At 36.1% G+C, this 22,153-nt stretch overlaps 1 pseudogene; it reads right to left on the bottom strand.

Moving 5' to 3' along the window:
• Positions 1–623: 623 nt before the first annotated feature.
• The window catches only part of LOC149154006 (protein CLAVATA3 INSENSITIVE RECEPTOR KINASE 1-like), a 37,641-nt pseudogene continuing 16,111 nt past the window's right edge, over positions 624–22,153 (bottom strand).

Below are 22,153 nucleotides of genomic sequence, written 5' to 3'. Positions count from 1 at the left end.
CCCAACTTTTTCCTAACTTTTCAGCCTGTATGCCTAGGTTTGAGGCCAAATAAGACGATGAATCATTTGGAGCCTTTGATTGGTTAAAAAATCAATATTTGATTTCGTTCGGTTTAAAAAAATTAAAAGTATTTCATTAATATAAACGCACTTTGGTTAAAATGGGAAAGATGCATTGGTTTGAGCGTCAGACTAATGCTTATCGGTGAAATCGATTGCTATAGTCCCTGCGGTCCTGCGGGCAGGGACTAATAACATATGAAAATACTTTGAAACATCTAAACAACCATTGCTCCAGTTTCAGATAATGATTTTGTAAAAACCCTCTAATACCAAATCAGCGAGGTTGCCAATGAAGTGTCAGGCAAGGATACAACACAGCTATTACAAGCAAAGCTACTAACTTATCAACAAAAAAATATTGAATGTGTTTAAGTTGTCCTGAGATTAGAGAGAGAGCCAATTAAAAGGGTATCTGTATTTTGGTGCGTGGCAAAATAATTTAATTGTACCAAAGCTAACTATACAACGAACTAGCATATGTTTCCATGGGCACCAACAAAAACTGCAAAGACAAGAAGCTACGGAAGCATTGATATTAGAATGTTAGCAAGCCTGTGAAATCAATGGGGGGCAGATAGCTCAATTTCCTGGACAAGCCAAGAAGAATCTTCTTCAACCAACTCGGAATATGTTATGGGTATCTGAGTTACTCTGTATCTGGGGATTTCAATCTTTTGCAATGCTTCCCACCTTTCTGTCAACCCATCACCTTCCAACATTCTCAAAACATCACACATTTTGGGACGATGTCTAGGCTGAAATTGAGTACATAACAAAGAAACTTGAACCATCTCTTCTAGCTCAACTCTATCAAAATTTCCCTTAAGATCTTTATCAACAATGAGGTGCAACTTCTCTTGATGAAGCTTTTTTACCTGCCAAACAAGGACACAAGAAAACAAGTCAAGAGGTGAGCTTTCCCACTTAAAAAAAGAGCTATCTCATTGAACTTCAGGGCTTCATCCAACTAAGCATATCACCCAATCAAGAATTACAACTATCTGTTTTACAGTCGGACCAAAATCTAAAGCCCTTTGTCCTGTAATAAGCTCCAACAGTAACATCCCAAAGCCAAATACAACAGTTTTCTCTGAAGATTGTCCTGTTGAAAGGTATTCTGGGGCAATGTGACCTACCGCCCCTCGAACAACAGTATTAGCATGAGAATCCTTGTGATCCAAGAACTTTGCTAACCCAAAATCTCCAACAACAGCTTCAAAATATTCATCCAGTAATATATTCGCTGCTTTCACATCCCGGTGAATAATCTTGGGATCACATTGCTCATGCAAATATAACAGTTCCCTAGCTGCTCCAAGGGATATACGCTTGCGAGTAGGCCAATCCAGGGCAAGCTTCCCTTTAATATGATCTGCAGTTACCTAATATCTAATCAGTTTCCTCTGGTAATGATACCTTGATAGATCTAACTAATTCAAGAAGACTTCCAACAGAGCTAAAGAAAAGTGAAACACTAATAAACAATATGGGGATAGACCTCTAAGACAAGAGGCCACACTTCCATTTGGCATGTAGGGATAGATCAGAAGCCTCTCTCTGGAGGTTGTGCAAAATCCATACAATCACAATAGGTTCCTATGCATAGCCAAGTTGATCATTTCCACGTCTGTTTGAAATTGAATTTCTCCTCCCTGCACATTACCATCTTTCAACCTTTTTTATAGCTACTACAGTGCCATCTTGTAGGCATCATTTATACACAATTCCATATCCTTCTACTCCTAAAATATTCTTGTTACTAAACTTATTAGTGGCAACATAACTCTTTGAAGGAGAATCTCTTCAAATGCCCTAGACAAATATCAACATTGTGTTGTTCTGCAAGAAAATTCGATGCACAAGATGGTACGACTGTTAGATCTATCATTGTCCCGTCCTAAAAAACATTGTTGGAATGGAAAGGAAATCAATTATGAAAAGGATTTGCATGCAAACGATTGACATCAATGAAAATTTTTTCATTGTGCCACCAAAGGAGAAGTCCAAGGGAAACGACAAACACAAAGCCAAGAATAGCGGCCAAGACAACGACCAGCTTTCTACTTTTAGATTGTCTTGAAGGAACTCTACCTGAAAGCAGATGCCAGCTTTTACATATGCTCCAAATATAGTAGAAAACAATGTGCAGAACTTGAATTGAGGGCATTACCTTGCGGTGTTTCAACGACTAATGGGATAGGCGTTGGAAATTCTCCAGGGCACTTATATGTTGAATTCGGTCCAAAGATCAAAGGGTTGCCCACAATACTGAACAAGAAGGAAAGGAATCAATACTAAACACTTCCCATCTATTATTTAAGGCTTCCATAAAACAAAATAATAAATAGGGTGTCCTAAAAATTTCTTACTTGAAGGTTCTAGCAGAAATGCTTGGCACAAAACCGCTCAGATTATTGCATGATAAATCCCTGAAATATTTAGGAATCAGTACACCCATGTTATGAAAGCAATAGTTGTAATTTGGTCTGACTGGATATAAAAAATTAACTAAATATTGTAGGCAAAAGAATAAGAGAGCTCCAAAATAGTAGAGAGGCATACAGGAAAATAAGCCCTGTGATAGTAGCTAGTGATGGGGGAATTGGTCCAGATAGGTTGTTATTGTTGAGCCGCCTGGTTTGCTCAGAGAAAAATATACATACAGTAAGCCAGATTATTATGGGCCAAACAATGTAATATATTTTAGGTCTTTTTGATTTTCTTTTAGAGGCATTAGAATACTTGAGAGACAAAATCACATAAGGAGGCCTTGACCAAAGATATAACCAATTTTTGAGTGGCTACATTTTTTCCTGTAATTAAAAAGAACTAAACCCAGTTTTCTTCTCTTGGCCCTTTTTTCACTGGCTCTGCACATACCGCGGATTTGTGATTTTTTGATACTAATTTATTGGAAAGGCTGAAGAGGATAGGCACAAATAATACAAATAATTCACACAATAACACATGAGTTGCCGCTTTTCTATTGATCACACAAAAACTTGATTGATTACAATGAACCAGGTGAGGGGTGTTCAAATATTTTCCAACTAGCCACTGGCCTAAAATAACTTGACATGCAACCACACACTAAATTCGAATTTACCCAAAATATGACTTAACTCGACTTGACTCTCTAATTTTAAATAACTCTATGCAGAAGTAATTATCTATTTTAACATGGAATAAGTTTGCCCAATTGTATTTGTAACTTTGAACGACTGGAGGAGCTGTGGTTGATCTGTTGTGGCCAATTAGAATAGCGTCCACCATTGGAACGATTGAAAAATCTAAGGGTATTGACATTAGAGCAGCTACATGCAGTGAGAGAGTTGGGGATTAGGAGAAGCATGGGTGGATTTTGGATGCTAGAGCGCTTGGAGATGCAGAACATGCCGTTGTTAGAGAGTATATCAAGCTCCTCATCATCAAATGTTGTTGTGTGAAGGGAGGGTACAATGCCCAAACTCCACAACTAGATTATATGGAATTGCAGAGCATTGAAGAGATTGCCTATAGGAATCGAGAAACTCTCCCATTTAAAACACATAGACATTGACGAAGTTCTATGGGGCAGAGATCAATCCAGGAAGATAATAACATAAAACTCTGCCTCCCAGAAAAGTTTAAATATTTTAGAATATCAATTAACTGATCAAATGTTTGTTTATTGATGGTTACTATTAAAGAAAGCATGACAATGTCAAATGCAAATAGATAATTGAAGAATACAGCCAAAGAATACACCTGTACTTAAATATATTTCAAACTATCACAAATTTTTTGATTAAACAATTTTGGAATTTCTAATAAATATTTTAAATATTTTTTATTTGATTTTTCTGTATTCATCTCAATTTTTTATACGAGTTGATGTTTTAAGCTAACCAGTGTGACTTATTATCAGTTTTAATTTAATTTAATAATATAAATAGTTGAAAGATAAAAAATTTCATTTTTTTTTTTTTTTTTATATCTCACCAATTCTCTCACAAATTTTTATCAAACTTCTTATCAAATCAAAACTATTTACATCCCAAAAACCTAAACTTAAAAATATTTTAAATATGGTAATTTATATTAATTTTAGGATTTTTATAATATTTTATTTTATAATTGGGAAATAAATAAATAAATTTATATATAAATTATATTATTTTTTAATGTGGTTAAACAAGGATAACGATATTGTTATCTCCTAAACATATACTTATTTGAGACAAAGTATTAGAGGAATTAATATTACTATTCACATCACAAAAACTTAAACTTAAAATAAAATATGGTAATTTATATTGATTTTAGGATTTTTATAATATTTTATTTTATAATTGAAAAATAAATTTAATTAATTTATATATAAATTATATAATTTTTTAATCTCGTTAAACTAAGATAACAATATTGTTATCCACTAAATATGTACTTATTTGATACAAAGTGAGGAATTAATAATATTTGGAAATGAAATTTAATGTAAATTAATTTTTGCCACATTATATATAAAATATAAATAATTTAATTATGTTTAATAATTAGAAATTTAATTTAGATTTAATAGGAGATAAATATCTTTAATTATATTTGTAATTTTGATTTATGGAAATAATGATAGAAAATTTTGAATTTTGATGAAGTATAATATTATTTTATTTTTATTAGCTTCTAGTGATTTTGGTGATTCTCTATGGTTGTGAACTATAGGTGAGGAGTACGTCCCACATGCAATGGAAGCAAATTGAGAAAATTTAGAAGCGTTTGATTATAAACAAATTCAAAATTAAAAGTGCAGTTCCTTATGCTATCTTGTTAAGTGAAAGAAGGGTTGCTCCTATTGAAGCAATTTCTATGGTGCAAGTCATAAGGTATTTAAAAAAATTGAGCAAATGAAAGAGGGCACATGGCCAAAGGTTTGACTTTAATGACATACTGTGCAAAAGAAAAAAGACTTGGATGTAACAAAATAACAAAATGTTTAGTAATGGGGTATTTGCTTGAACAAGTCTCCTATAAACAATAAAGAGATAAAAGTTTGTACTTGGAATAAGGAGCTGGGGAGAAAGAAAAAGTACTATATTGAAGTATTTAATCTCACTCAAAGTCATCAACAAAAAGCATACATAGAGGTTAATATTTCTTCGAGAGACAAAATTCAACAATAAAGAGATAAAAGCTTTTGTTATGGATACGTTCCATAAGCGTACTTGGGATAAGGAGCTGGGGAGAAAGAAAAAGTATTATATTGAAGTATTTAATCTCACTCAGTGTCATCAACAAAAAGCGTACATAGAGGTCAATATTTCTTGGAGAGCCAAAAATTTTATTGCTCAGTTAAGGACTAATCCTCATCAACTCCGTTGTGAAAAAAGGGCGCTGGAAAAGGCCAAAAGAAATATGGGAGGAAAGAGTATGTATTTTTTGTTCTTGGAAAAGTGGAAACAGAAAAGCATTTCATTTTAGAACAAGAGGCCTTCAAAGACAAGAAGGAAAGTTATGCAGATATTCTGGCAGCTAGCTCTTGGGATAATTTATTTAGTGAGGGGTTTGTTGAAAAGCTGGAGCCTTTATTGTGAGGCAATACATCAACCATATGAAGAAGCAATATGTCCCATATACCATCTTTAGCTTCGTGGATGTTAAACTATCTTTCTTTCTTTAAATAAATTATTAAAATAAATTTATTTATTTATTTAAATAATTTTCTAATAATAATATATTGATTAATATTTATTTAAAAAGTAATTTTATGATATAAATGGTTGATAATTTTTATTTATTTAAATATTTTTAAAATAATGGTATATTGATTAATATTTGATTTAAAAAATATATGTTTTTATTTTTTTATTTTAGGTTGGAATTTAATTTTGTTATTAATTTTTTATTCTTCTTGAAAATAGTTGTGAAAATGACTTGCATCTTTGAAATATGGAAAAAATTGGTGAATTTTATTTCGAATAGTTTGCATCAAAATGTTGGAAGTTCTTTTAGGAATGTTTGTATGAGGGTATTTGCATGTGAAAACAATGGGCTATATGAAATAATAAATTTTCATTAAATCAATGGGGGCAACAAAAAGATTATTTGAAATATTATTTAATTTTTTAATCACAAAAGGAAACTAATGTGAGAATATGCTTCTCACACTAATTAATGACAAATTTTTTTATAGAAATCAGATAAACACAATTTTTAGTAATAAACAATGCAAAAATAACAAACATTAGACAACAATCCCTTGTAGAAAATTCTTCAAGGTCGAAAAACCTTACATTTTCAAGGATGCTCAATGTATTATTAATAGCTAAATGGTTAAAATATGCTATAGAGTCTATGTGCTCTTAACAAGATTGTTCAATAACAGTATAAAGGTGTTGGAGAAATTTTGACAACATGATAGTAAATTAACTCACATTATCTCAAGCACAACAAAATCATTAACCATTTATAGTTTCCAATTCTACATGCTAAAAGCTACAAATAAATAATTGACCAACTATTACTACTTAGCATTCATTGCTATTCAATTATAAATTTCACTACACAACCCCTATTTCTTACTACATTTTAAGAATAATTACCTACTCCACTATAAATCAAAATTTCACCCATAAACTAAATAACCAGATTTAAAACATTAAGCAAGTGAATTTATTAGTATATTAGTGTTTTTCTAATATTTACTCAAATATTAAATATAAAATATTAGATGTTAGAGAATTACTCCATGATCAGATAGAAAGAATTATATGTTAATTAGTCCACTAAAAAATAGAAAGGAGTCCGTGTAAATAGAGTTTCAATATACAAATGTCATGATCAACCTCCCATTCACCTCAATTTCTTGGAATTGAGATCTTTTATTAAGCATTTCACCACGATTCCCTGAAGCCAAGTTTTTTTTGGAACTATTTTACCTACATTTCATGGAATTTCGAGCTATATGGGAACAATCGCACCATGGATTTCATTTGGTTTTAGGAAAATATTTTCATCCATGGACTTCCTTTAGGATTTATTTGAAGATTTATCTAAAAGATCTATAAACTTATAATTTTTTTAATAAATATTTCATGATAATTTGTTTAAAAGATATATAAAGTTTAAGAGAGTTTTTAATAAAGATTTGATGGTGATGATTTTGTAATGTAGATATTCATACATCTTCCATCAATTCTATTATTTCTACACAATTATATCATTATGGAATCAATTCTCTTACTAATGTTCCTAATCAATGCTACGAAGCTTACATATACCTTTAAGGAGTGGCAAGTTTATTTGACATATACATGTATTCATAGTGTTTTCTTATTTCATAGATGATTCGCTTCCCATTGGGAATACATTTGTGAAGATTCTATATATAACAATACATAGTCTTAATGCTTTATCAATATAGTATTATTTTTCTTTTCCCAGATAGTTAACATTATGAAGACTCTAGGGAGTTATTTTTTACAGTCCATTGCATAGAAGAAAAATATTTATGGATGTAAATGGGACAAATCTCTATGGTTTGATTCAAAATAACAAAACTCTTGGGGCATATTTACTATGAAGAAGTTGAGAAAGTCTACATTTTCATAAAATATGTAAATAATTTTAATGAATGAAGTGGCACATTAAACTTGATCACTAAAGAAGACATTTTTGAGAAATTTTAAGCAAGCCCTACAAAAGGGAAAAACAATGCATCTTGTGCCTTTTTTTCACTATTTCTATCATGTTATGGCTATATCAAAGTGGTAGGAAACAACTGAAGATAGATCAATTTTACAACATCGAATATGAAATTTAGAAACTAATTATGAAATTGTACTTGTTTATAAATATGATATATAGTATTAAGTTGGATATAGAACCCAAAGCTTCAAATAATTTTAAAACTCCATTAGATAATGAGATATTCATGTAGCTTTCGCCTCGACAAAGGCATTTAAAAGTCAAGTCACTAAATCATTACTAGGAACTCTAGTTTCCTAGACATAATTGTAATGATAATGTAAAATCCTTACCAAATTCAATTTCATGGCCTACACATAGCCCTATTTGAAAAAATATAATGTTTAAAGTTTTCTTGTAAACCTTGTATATTATTGATTACTGATGCAGGTGCAGATCCATCTCCAAGAAGATCATTTTGACCATACCCCAAAGGATCATGTAAATTTTCTAAAGGGAAAGGAAATTCCCTCAATTTGTAAATCTGTATAAAATTAGAATTAGTATTTTTCTGTAATTCCATGTGTTTTGATTGTAAGAAGAACTTGGACAATTTGGTTGTTAGGATATTTTAGGAAGGCTAGTATTCTACCCAAGTGGGCACATGTAATAATAACAAGTGTATAGACAAGGTGTGAGTTAGTTTTAGGAGTGGACAGAAGTCCATTTTCTCTGTAGTTTGTTAGAATATATTTTGTCTCATGTAAATATTTGAGAAGTCTAGAAAAGAGAGGGAGAGAGCTTGTGTAAGGATGCGAGTATCCCTGCAAAGTATGCAATGTTAATTTTTCTTAGGGCTATATTGTTATTTTCTTTGATAATTTCATTTCTTCATTTACTTATTAAATTCACCCCATAACATCATAACTTTATTTAGATTTACATCATTATTCAACAACATATGCAATTATATAGAAAGAACAACATCATCATCAATGTAGTGAAACATAAAGGAATAATAGAAGAAAATAATTCACACATAGAGACACTAAGATTCGTCAGAGACTAGGAAAAAAACCACTATGGGGAATCCTTTCAAATTATTCTTCTTATTAGATTGTCATTGAATAATTCATCAAAAGAGAGTACAATGATCAATGTCTTCAACCATAAACCTATACAAAAAAATCAACTAAACAATATCCATGAAATGAACCCAACAATGCTTGATCTGTATTACAAACTTGAAGGTTTATTGAAAATTTGCAAGTAAATTTTTATGTCTTTTAGGCAATGGATCAATTTGCAAAAGTACATAAAGTAATGGTTTTTTTTAAACCTCAGTTTGCAGCATAAAAACTTCAATGTTGCAACTATGGGGGAAGCCACCTGTGAAGGGATTGCCCTCAATTTTAGAATAAAAACAACAAAAGGATATATAATGTAGAAGAGGTGGTGACGATGAATGATGTAGCTCAAAGTATGCCTTGGATTTACACTGCATTATCCAGGTGGCTTTAGAGAGGCTAAAAACTGGAAGTCTTTTGATTTCTACAAAATCAAGACTAGATCGAAGATCTTGCCATCTTGATTCCAACGACACAAACGATACTCAAATTCAACTTGGTATGTGCAAGGTATTGGCAGTCAAATTTCCCAGCCAAGAAAGCAAGATTTTCTTTTTTCCGAATAAATTTGGAGGCTCACTAAATTTGGCAGTTCGAGTAAAATTTGGAGGAACCCACTAAATTTGGTGGAAAATAACCGAGTGAAAAATTAGCACTTAACAACAACCAGACTTGGTCAAAATGTTGCCTAGTTATTATTTCTGGTAACCCCCCCAAAATTCGGCAGACTGTTTTTTTCATTATGTTAAAAAAAATATAAAAAAAGGGTCGGCGGGTGGTCAAACCCTACCAATGCTCCAACCAACATTTGACCATATATATTATATGGAGGCAAGCCTACATTGGCGGACCCTATACCCAATGACACACCATTTTAAATGGGGTCAATAGGATTTGAACCCGCACCAGCTCGGGCCGACCCACCAAAGAGTGACCCCAAAACCAAATGGAAACACAAATTAAAACCACATTAAAATTACCACCAACCAACAAATCAAAATGGTGCCCCATATTCGAGGAGGCTACGAGGTTGGAACCTGAGCCTTCCCCCCACCAAATATGTTAGCTACCAACTGCCCAATGTGTGGATATTTGTTAATAATGACGGCATTTTTTTATTTAAACCAAGACTTTTTACCATACGAGCATCGAAGAACAACAGAGCCAAGAGGAACCACGTCAAGTGCCAACAACAGAGCAAAACCATGATGCACTATGGAACCATGAACCCCTGGCAGAACCATGACCCTATGGAACCTTGACGCAGGGAATCTTTTGATTATGTGAGGAATATTTTAGATTCCTTGGAGGCCCAGATTTTACAGTGACAAAATGGGGTCGGCTTTATACTCAGATTGCTCAAAATTTTGCAAGGATTGCAATGGCACAGTTTGCTTTATGATATGAGCAACCAATTTTCCAGAGGTAGAACCTTGAGGGTGGAACCTTGACACAAGAATCTGTGAGGAATCTTTTTGATTCCCTAGAGGCCCATAATTGACAGTTTCAAAAAGGGGTCAAATTCATACTTAAATTTCACGATTTTTCACGAGGATCGCGATGGAACAAATAATTTTGGCATTTGTAACTGATTTTCAATCCATCATCAGATTGGGAGGTATAATGATGGATTTTGGATTCTTTCCTTGTTTTTATTTTGGAAAAAGGATGGATGTACGTTGTAGGTTCTAGTGATCTTTGTATGTTGCAGTAGGACATAGAGATATGAATATTTATAGGAATTGCTTCATTTTAGGTGTTGCAAGAAAACCATGATGGTATAGAGTTGAAATAGGGCCATGTTGTCACTTTGAGATAAAGTAGTCGTGTTTATAGCCATTGGTCTTAGAATTTTGAGATGATTATGATGATGATGCGTATGATTTGAATCCGATCAGTGAATTCAAGAGGACCCTTTTGTGCCACTTTATATGGGAGGTCCATTTTATGCCACCCTGTGTGGGAGGATCATTTTATGCCACTTATGTGTGAGAGTTCATTTATTCCACTTTTGTGAGAGATCATTCCTTTGTCATGTTAAAGGAAAACATCTTGTGAGTGAGAGTTCTTTATAGGAGAACATCTCTTGGGAGAGACATGCCACTTAATATAAGAGTTTCACCCTTGTGTTGACAAAGATTTTTCCATGTACTCATCATATTTTTCAGATACTAATGAAAAAAACTCCCCACCCTTGACCCAGGGCCTAGAGCCCCAGAGACGTAGTCCACACTAGACGAACTCACTTACCATGTGTTGTGTTATGATTGTTTCATGGTTATTTGCTTCTTATTTATGTTGATGGACTATTGAGGCATTGTTTAGAGAATGTATTTCTCATGTTTCACATGCAAATATAAGTGTCAGTAAAATTCCTACAGATGAATATTTTTGTTTAAGAAATACTCACAAAAAATATTGGATCAAGTGGTATCAGAGTGGTCTGACCATTTTTCCAGGGATTGTGAATATCATCATGGGAAAATGATTGAAGTGAGTAAGACTTCAAGAGTCGACAGAGATTAACCATTTCATTCAGGTAGAGAATGCATGCTTCTGCAAGATGCAGAGGAAGAGAAGCGGAAATTAAGGCTCATGTTAGAGTAGGCTATGGAAGAAAAAATGGGAGAATGTTCCCCTACAAAAGAAGAGTTGGCCAAAGAAGATGACCTAACTTCACTGGCAGAAGCAAAGGGAAAGGAAACTTCTTTTTCTCATGATGTTATTTCTATTGAAAGCATTGAGATACCTATTTCAAGAATTGGCATGAGACTCCTCACCAAGATGGGGTATAAAGGAGGAGGACTTGGCATTAATGTCCAAGGAATTATTCAACCATTGGAGGTTGTAAGAAGGCCTCAATTTGCAGGATTGGGGTACCTTGTAGGAGAGTGCTCAAAGTAAGCAGAAGAAAGGGATTCTTAAAACAAATAATCTAAGTCATTGCCAAAACCATAAAGGAAAAAGGATCATGAGAGAACATCACAATCTTCCTGTGATAGTGAGAATTGTAGAGGAAGAGCTAATGCAAGTACTTCTCGTTAGGCTTGCACCAAAGACAACTAAGAAAGGTATAAAAAGTGTCAGTATTCTAATGTTCCTTTTGATTACAAGAAAATTTATAATGATGAGAACAAATTATGGCATCGAAAACCATGTACATTTTGTGGTTTGCATAACTGTTATAGACATATTTGGGCACTGCAACCCCAAACTCATATGTCCATAAAATAAGGGCTCTTTAGTCCCTAAAAGTGTTGTTTCATACCCTAAAGGATTATGGTCAACTGATTAGATCATTTCCCAGAAGTTCCACTTGAAAAACTACTCAGAACTGGCTAAAACTGGACCATACTGACTGCTCCATGGACAAGGTGCGATGCATACTAGCTGCCTCACTAGCCAGGTGCGATGCATACTGAAATGGCCTTCTGTGGGGTGCGATGAGCGAGAATAGACAAATGGTAGAGACAGTTTGCTAAGTGGATGATCATGGAATCTTCTAGAAACTTCTCTTGTGACACTTGCCTCTCTAAATTTGCCCAGGGATGAGTAAGAGATCAATGAAATCTCCAAGTGGAACCAAGAACTATCAGTGGAATGACACTAATAAAAAACCCAGAGCTGACTCACACCCTTGCAAGACATCTATAAATGGATCCCTCATCTGAGAGATCTGGAGGTTGGAATTTTGTATTTTGTAAGGAAGTGCTGTTGGTTTATCTGTGAGAAGAGACATTGCATTGTTGGGTGATTTGCTTGTTCATGAGGTGAAGAGGGCTTCTACACTGGGAGGATGATGCTGGATCAGACAACTGGGTTGTAATCCTCTCTTTCACTACTATTAATAAATTTCTTTGAGTTTTCCTCCATATAATCGTGTGTTTATGAATCTTATTGTTTATGAATGCAATTATATGGTCAATGTGTTTCTGGTTCCACATTGTTTATGATGTTTTAGATGGAGATGCTTTGATGGTTTGTTGTTACTTTGACTCTATAGGTACTCTTTAAAGCAGGGAGTAGGAGACGAGTGGCAAATTCTATCAAGGAAAGGAGAAATCAAGCTAGGATCAAAGCGGAAGATCCAGGTTGGTCCTCTTTTCTTCCCTCTAATCTATCAAACTTAAAGGAACTCTTGAAAAGCTTTCATTGTTTGTTTCTAAGATAGCCACCCATCTTAGTGGGACTAGTAGTTCGAATCGACAGTAGTTTTCCCTGAAACAAAATGGCGACTCCACTGGGGAGCGAATAGTTTGTTTTGTTTGTTCATTGTTTGCTTTATAAACTACATACATAGCTTGAAGTTAGCCAGCTAGCCTTCGAAACGCCTTTGCTATGCAATTGCGAAGTAGATGAATGTTGCTTTAGTCAATCTTCGGGTTGGTTTATGAACTAAACATCTAACTTACAAAGCATTCTAAGTGCCCTTGTGGTAGCTTAGAACCTCATAAGATCTTACCCCTATGCTTTGTTTTTACTGTCCATCATTACTCAGCCTAAATCACTGAACTTAGCTGCAAATTTTTAGCAAAAACCAAGCTCAGTTTCGCTCCCTGGTCCATCGCACTGTCTATAACTGTGAAACCTGGATGCATCACACCTCCCATGTGTTGCAGGTGAGATGCATCCATGTTTCCTTGTGTTGCAGGTGTGATGATTGAGTGATATTGTTTTTCTCTCTGAGAGTTGGTTTTTTCCTCCTTGTTTTCGGCTCTATTCAGTATTTTTGTTGTTCATGATCAGTATCTTCTTGTTGGAACCTTCTTCCTTCACATATTTCAGCCTACATCAGTTAGGAATTGTAAATTTTTTTGTGTATTTGTGAATCATTTATAGTCTTCCTTTGTCGAAAGTAGCTTAATCGAACTATCGTTTTTGATGCAAGTGTCGTAATTGTCATTTTGAATCAAAAGAAGAGTGTTGTAAAGTCTTCCTCTTCTAGATAGTTGATTGTACGTTTGTCATTGTACTTTATTTGAATCATTAGTATTTGAAGTGTCGAAATCAGTTTTCAAATTCAAAATCGAAAAGTGTCGTCTTAGTCTTCCTTTCATTTTGAAAAGAAATTGTTAGAAAATGTAGCTTTGAAAGAGAATAGTTCAGATCTGTACTTATCTTTCCTTTTTGGCATTCACACATTAAGAAAGCGGAAAACAAATACATGCATGTGCATTTTCATTTTGATTGCATGCGAAATTTGATTTAGGAAAGTGCATTTAGTGTGTGCTCTATGCTCTCTGCTGAAAGAAAATCATAATCTTCTTTCCTTTGTAGCTAGGATTTTCATTGCTAAAAGAACATAAACGACTGTTTATCATTTTAGATTGCATATTTAGGAATTTCACATCTACATCATGCGGTGAACCTTGAAAGACAAACTTCTAAGCAAGATCAACTCTAAAATAAATCTCAATGAACATAAAAACGCTTTGGAACCTAACGCAACACATCTAGAAGTCTAGGCTAGAGACGTGTTCCGACATCGTAAAACCTGGTAACTATCATTTTCATCGAAGGTTGGGTGATTCCTCCTCTTTGATACGACAAGTGCCAATACGGATTTGTGTTCCCCGTACCGTCGATTATATATTGGGAGAACACAATAGGCTGATATCCTTTATCCTTAGGAAGCCATGTCTGCCGCCCTATCAATCACAATGCACTGAACACAACATTCGGGAAGATTGACTGTTGTACATAAGTCCTTGGTAATTTCTCTATCATTTATCACCAAGGTGTATTTTGTAGTTTTGCGCTTGGTTTGGTAATCCCTCTATCTAGATTTCCAGAGCAGTCAATTTTGTTCCTTTTCAACTCCTTAAAAGAAAAGGTCCATCTGAGCACTTGTCACTTCAGGCTCATTAAAAATTGAAGGCGACTAGAGTCACCTTTAGCTTTTTCTCGACTCTTAAAAATTGAAAAAGCAAGTTGCGTCAAAGTGTCTTAAAATTTATTTAAATCGGAATAACATCCCTAGTCCTGCATTGATCTGAGGTTGAGATAATGGAGTCCACCAATCAAGGGATCCCTCTTGGAGGGAATCCTAGTCCTTTCTCCTCTTGGGAAGATATTGGTTCTCCATATATGGCTACATTATCCCTTCCAGGAATCACAATCAACTTGCCAGTATGGCTTTTCTCGACCTCTATCCTTCATAACACTGTAATTCCTCAACAATCTAATCAGCAACCAGATGATACTGAAGTTACCCCTTCGCCTTCTAGTTCGTTTGTTTCTCCTTCCCCTTCTTCCTCTTCGCTTGATGAAACTAGTGACACTAAAAACCAAGTAGCTGAGAAGAAAAAGAAAGGGCAGGAGAAGAAGAAGAAGCCAGCTAAACAAGGGAACAACAATGCATCATCCGACGAAAATTCGCACACTAAACTTTCCAAACCAGAAACTCCTTGCAAAATTTGCAAGGGGGAGCCACTACCATCGAGATTACCCTTGCATTCCTTGGATCTTGAGAGAATGGTCTCCCTGTTTGCACCATTTGGTGTCATCAACCTCTGACAGTCAGGTTGGCAGCGCGCCATCAACTAGTGAAAATGAAGTCAATAGACAGAAAGGAAAAGTCAGAGTTCCATGTAGGTTATGTGAAGGTGATCATACTCTTCACCGTTGTCCTTTTCTAGATGAAGCCAAAAGCATTTTGGATAACCATCCTGCTTCACCACAACAACTTCCACCTGGATACAGGAAACTCTTGCCAAGTCCTTCGCTAGTTGAAAACCCGATTGACATAACTCAATTGTCGATCAAATCGCCTATCATTGAAAGTGAACCTTCTAAGTCCACACCAGACCAAAGTCAACTGGTCAAGATGGCAGTCGACCCAGTCTTGCCTTCAGAAGGCCCACCTTTGGATGATACAGTTACCAAAGAGAATGAGAATGACACCGTTCAAATTCTTTTTGTCAAAACAAAGTCTAATGAACTTGGGGGAAATCCACCCATTCCTTCACAACAGGAAGAGACCCCCCAGTTCATGAGATTTATCCAGACATTTATCTGGTACCTCCTCCAAGCAGTCTAGTCATTTTCTTTGATTGGAATCAACTAGCAAAACCCCGCCTTCCATCTAATGTACCATTCCGAATCATAGTACAAGTTTACAAAATGATCGTGTCTGGCACTATCATAGATGAAGGGGCTTCAGTGAGTATCCTTTCCTCAACTACTTGGAAAGCGCTTGGTTCGCCATCACTTTTGCCTGAAATTTTTTTTTTGTCAGACTTCAACAAAGGAACCAATCGACCGTTAGGGATCCTTCCAAATTTGTCAATAACTTTGAGAAAGAAAACCGTTCATTTGAACGTGATGGTAGTCCAAAGTCCACTAGATTACAATCTACTCCTTGGACGTGACTATATATATAGCATGGAAGCTATTGCTTCCACATTCTTTCGAGTGGTGTTTTCCACATGAAGGCAGACTAGTGCAACTTGTCAACTAGCTTTCATTTCCTGGTTCAAACACAACTATAAATCAACCATCATCCCTAATGGTCTCTTCGTGTCAACAATGTCTCTTCAACCTTCATTCCATCCACCTAATTACTGTGGGTAGTTCGGTGAGTGTGATGAAGATTAGGGGGCATGCACCCTAGTCTGCTTCGGTAGGTGAACCTAGAGGAAAAGAGAGATTTTCTTGAAAGGTCATAATGCTTTGATTGAAGAAACATTCCCGTATAGGTTATGTGATCAGTCTGAAACACTTATTTCCTTGTTCAAAGGTTATAATTCTTGGACTGAAAAACATTCTTGTGTAGGTTATGTGATCAGTCTGATACACTTATTTCTTTGTTCGTTATGTGATTGGAAGCTCACACCATTCACCTTTGTCTATTTCGATAGACAAAGCAAAGGAAGATTTTTTGTCTGCTGACAGAAACAATCCTGCCTAACCGCAAGGACTTCCATTTGGTAACCTGGAAACTCTCCTTTTACTGAAACACCTGGGGGCATGCAAACCTTTGTATGCAAGTGAAAAACAACCTTTGATTTTCTTAGTTTGTAGGTTCTCAACCCTTTAACCTCGTAGCTCAGTCGTTTCTAGCCTGCATAAAAAGGCCATGAGCACATGTTATAGTAGTGTTCAAGCTCATTAAAAAATAAATCTACCAAGAGACATTATCAAAAGACTGGTAAGAGCAATGTTCCCGCAAGGTTCAAGCTCGTTAAAAAATCAACCTGCACTGAGCATAGTTTCTCCTGATTCAAGCTCATTAAAAAATGAAACCACCTTTGGTAAATAACCTTTGTGATCGTCATGATATTAGCTTTTTTGAACCTTGGTTGTGTTCCTACCGTCACCTCCATTCATTTGGTTGACCATACGCTTCCACTTGATTATTTACCCTTTTGAGGAACAACTGCGATGAGTGATTCTGATTGCCACCCTCTTCACACTGCCATGTTTTGAGAAGTTCCAAACTTACCTGGAACTAGTTGCTACCCGGAAATACCACTCGTTCCTAAAAAACGAGTCCCTTTTAAACTCTTTTTAGACTCGTTAAATATAAAAAGATTGTCGAGCCATTAGCCTTTCTAGCTCGTTAAAGTAAAAGGAATGCCATCCCTCTCATATATTTTAATATTTTTGAACCTGAGGTATTATTAAACAAAAAGATCGAGCGCTTGTCTTTGTCGGATCGTTAAAACTATCGAAAAGTCATTCCTTTCGTATTATTTTATACTTTTTCAGACTTAAAGAATTATGCCACGAAAAAGGACTGTTGGATTTTCCTTTTCGTCCCTTTTCAAACTCTCTAAACATGAAAAGGACTGAGTTATCTTTGTCGTTAAACTCGTTAGAACAATAGCGACAAACTTTTCCACCTATACAAGAACGAGTCTCACTAACGCTAGGCTCGCTAAACACAAAGTGATAGGTTTGCCTAAGGGAAAATTATAGACCAAGCATATGTTATCCTCCTCAAGCTTGACAAAAATAAAGAGGTACTGGTCAGCAATGACTAGGGAAAAATGGGAAGAAAACTTGAAGAATTTTATTGGTAGCAGGTCGCTCTTGAACATGACACTTTCACTCCATCACTATGATCGAGTTGGGTTGGGTTTTTCCATTCACCATCACCATTGGTCCTCCGTACCATCCATGGGGTTAACTCTACCAGTCCATATCAGTGTCACCGACATGTTCAAGAGAAGTCATTTAGAGAATTCACCATCCAGCAAACATCTCATCCACTGCAATACCTCCACCCTTCATTTTTCATGACCGCCATTCTTGAACCTTATATCATCAGATCGTTTTCACCTCCACAAAAATCATTTGCTCCGTTTCGCATCGTAGATGTGGGATACATCAAGGCCCTCCTACGATAGGTCACCTCTTGTCGACATTAGCTCATTATGCAAGAAGTTGACTTAGAAACAACCCTTTCAGTACTTTGAAGCTTGCATGCCTCAATGGCAAGTTTCTCACTTCCGGCGACAGGTTTACATCAATGACCTTCGACCGAAAGATTTTGTGTGTTGTTCGACATTAGCTCATATATTCACACCATGTGAATTGTACTGTAGTACCTTGAGGGTCATCATCATTATAGGTGACTCCTCTCCCATCTGTTAACAACTTACATTATTGGCTGGTAATCAAGCGATGTCTTTCCATGTTCGACTTCAGAACATATTTTCACATGGATCGACTTGTACATCGAGCGAAGATTGAACAAATTTTGAAGACCCCGGATCTAGTTTCATCCATCCGGGCTGCGATATATTCAGGAAAATAAAGACATCAATTGTACACAGAAGCTGCACAGATAGTCATCTAAGCCAGGGAAGATGACTCTTCATGCGAAGAATCACCAGTCTGCAACAGCAGACGATTGTCTGTCCTATGTACATGAAAATGAATTTATAAAGCTAAGCATGGGAATGCTCGCCTCAGCTAGATCATGAAAATAATATGATGATGATGTATTGTATTATATCTTATACAGGTCACCTTCCTATACGAATAACTCAGATCCTCATGATAAAGCATTTCACCCGACATCAGAAGATTTACGACCTCATGCTTTAGGGGGAAGTTTTTATAGACATATTTGGGCATTGCAACCCAAAACTCATATGTCCATAAACTAAGGGCTCTTTAGTCCCTAAAAGTGTTGTTTCATACCCTAAAGGATCATGGTCAACTGATTACATCATTTCCCAGAAGTTCCACCTGAAAAACTACTCAGAACTGGCCAAAACTAGACCATACTGACTGCTCCATGGACAAGGTGCGATGCATACTGGCTGCCTCACTAGCCAAGTGCGATGCATACTGAAATGGCCTGTTGTGGGATGCGATGAGCGAGAATAGACAAATGGCAGAGACAATTTTCTAAGTGGATGATCATGGAATCTTCCAGAAACTTCTCCTGTGATACTTGCCTCTCTGAATTTGCCCAGGGATGAGTAAGAGATCAATGAAATCTCCAAGTGGAACCAATAACTATCAGTGGAATGACACTAGTAAAAAACCCAGAGCTGACTCACACCCTTGCAAGACATCTATAAATGGATCCCTCATCTGAGAGATCTGGAGGCTGGAATTTTGTATTTTGTAAGGAAGTGCTGTTGGTTTATCTGTGAGAAGAGACATTGCATTGTTGGGTGATTTGCTTGTTCATGAGGTGAAGAGGGCTTCTACACTGGGAGGATGATGCTGGATCAGACAACTGGGTTGTAATCCTCTCTTTCACTACTATTAATAAATTTCTTTGAGTTTTCCTCCATATAATCGTGTGTTTATGAATCTTATTGTTTATGAATGCAATTATATGGTCAATGTGTTTCTGGTTCCACTTTGTTTATGATGTTTTAGATGGAGATGCTTTGATGGTTTGCTGTTACTTTGACTCTACAGGTACTCTTTGAAGCAGGGAAAGTAGGAGAGGAGTGGAAAATTCTATCAAGGAAAGAAGAAATCAAGCTAGGATCAAAGCAGAAGATCCAGGTTGGTCCTCTTTTCTTCCCTCTAACCTATCACACTTAAAGGAACTCTTGAAAAACTTTCATTATTTGTTTCTAAGATAGCTACCCATCTTAGTGGGACTAGCAGTTCGAATCAACACTAGTTTTCCTTGAAACAATAACCATGTTGTTTCCAAGTGTTGGAAAATAATGGCAGGGAGGAAGAGGCCAAGACATGAAGACCCTTCTCCACATCAGGGTAGAAAGAAGGTCAGGAAAGTTTGGGAAAGAAAGAAATTTGCAACCATTGCAACAAGAGAGGGCATTAGAGAGATACGTGTTGGAAGCTCCATCCAAAAAAATGACCAATGAAGGATAGGAAGCATGTGAAAACACATGTGAAGGAACCAATCAGTGAAGCTGTCAACAAGAGAATCAACTACAAGAAGAAGATCCATTCACCTAGTTGGGTGAGAGATGGTGGCATCAAAACATTTTTAAATAGTTGAGCTAATCCGAATGTATGCAAGAACGCAAAATAATACATAAATGCAGAAAAAATAAATCTTCATTTCATTAAAATAAAAAAATTGAAATATGCTTACAAGAAGAATGGAAATAAACTATCTAGGGTGATGGTAGCTTATCTCTGAGAAGAGATGTGGCAATTACATGCCTATGAACTGTGTTATTATGAGGCTCAAGGGCCTTTTTATTATTAAACAACAAAGGGAAACCTTAACACGAGGAGATGGAATGCCAAGAGTTTGTGGATCTCATTGCATTGGTTGGGCAACAATTTTCTCGGGGTCGTAACTTGGTGATATGATCTCTTTTTGGCATACGATACATCGTTGGAAAGATATCTCTGAGTAATATTGGATTTGCGGTAGGCCTAGACCAAGGGCCTACTGTGGACCTCAAAAAAATGTCGTTAAGGGGGTCAAAACAACTTTGGAAGTTCAGGAACTTAAAATATGATAAAAATAGTAAATGTTGCTATAATCAAGGAAGTTGATGAAACCAACTGGAGGTCTAGGTGGAATAGGCAGGTGGCCACCAATATCCACCTAGATCATTCCTCCCCCCTTAGGAAGCAATGGTCCCCATTGTGCGCAGAGCCTCCATGAGATCAATAAATTTTTGTTGAACCAGGTCCCTGGTGAACCACTTGCCCTGGTGAAGGAGTTGGCCTGCTTTGACAACTCAATATAGCTGGATCCTCTACTAGAAAGTGTTCTTGATTTTTGTGTCCATGATCTTGTTATTTGTGGCTCGTTTGATGCAGCTTGGGTTGAGCTCTGCTGGTGTCAGCTGCTCAGCAACACTGGATGTGTCCAACAATGGGGGAAGTATGGTCGCAGTCAGTCCACATTAAGGTTTAGGCCAAGGAATGGTGGAATGTTGAGATCAAAGGAATTTACCCCTACATATTTGGTGATGGTGTGTAGCCCATATCAAAGCAGTTGAAGCTTGTAGCGGGGCCCAATGAGGCGCTCCTTCGGTAAATGTAACCAAACTTTGTCGCCTACCTGGAATTTGTGTGGTACTTGATGTTGATAATGACACTGCTTGTACTTAGCATTGGATCTGTCCAATATGTCATGGGCCTGCTAACAGATGTTCCGAATGCACTCAATTAAGTTGTTAGCCCTGTTAGCTTCAGATTGGACATGAGCTGAATCTACCTTAGTAGATGCAAATGGTATGGCCACATCAATGGGACTTAGTGGCTAGAATACCAACCCCACCTGAAAGGGGTTGTGGTCAGTTGAGCTATGGAGAGATCTTTTGTAGTTGTGCTAGACATGGGGGAGAACTTCATTCCATGTGCATGGATGCTTCAATTTTTACATGCATAGAATGTGCACAATCATCATATTGACGACCTCTTTTGGAAATTAGTCTGGGGTGGAAGGTCATGGACATAGTGAGCTTGGTATCCAACATCAACCAGAGGCTTAACCAAAATGTACTGAGGAACTTGTTGTACCGATATAAGATAATATAATATGTTATCATAAAGTGTACCCACACTCGTTCAAAGAAAGCTTAGTAGTGGCTTTTATTGTGATACTCTTCTTTCAGGCCGCCAGAATGGCCATCTTAGAGAATTTGTTGACGACCACGAAAATGCAGTCATTTTAATTCTTCGTAGAAAGAAGGCCTGACATGTAATCCATGGAGATGGATTCCCAAGGCTGACAAGGAGTAGGAAGAGGAGTATATAGGCCTTGCTTCTTGATTGTTAGTTTGGAAATGGTGCATGCAATGCAGGATTTGATGTACTTCCCAACATCTTAAGGTTCGACCAATACAAGTACTTCTACAACACTGCCACTGTTTCCTCTACTTTGAAATGTCCAA

This window comes from Pinus tabuliformis, chromosome 9 (genome assembly GCF_031772625.1).
Source record: "Pinus tabuliformis cultivar Carrire ecotype Pingquan chromosome 9, CPIR1, whole genome shotgun sequence".
NCBI lineage: Eukaryota > Viridiplantae > Streptophyta > Pinopsida > Pinales > Pinaceae > Pinus > Pinus tabuliformis.
The sequence above is the reverse complement of the archived record's forward strand: the minus strand, read 5'-3'. Positions and strand labels throughout refer to the sequence as shown.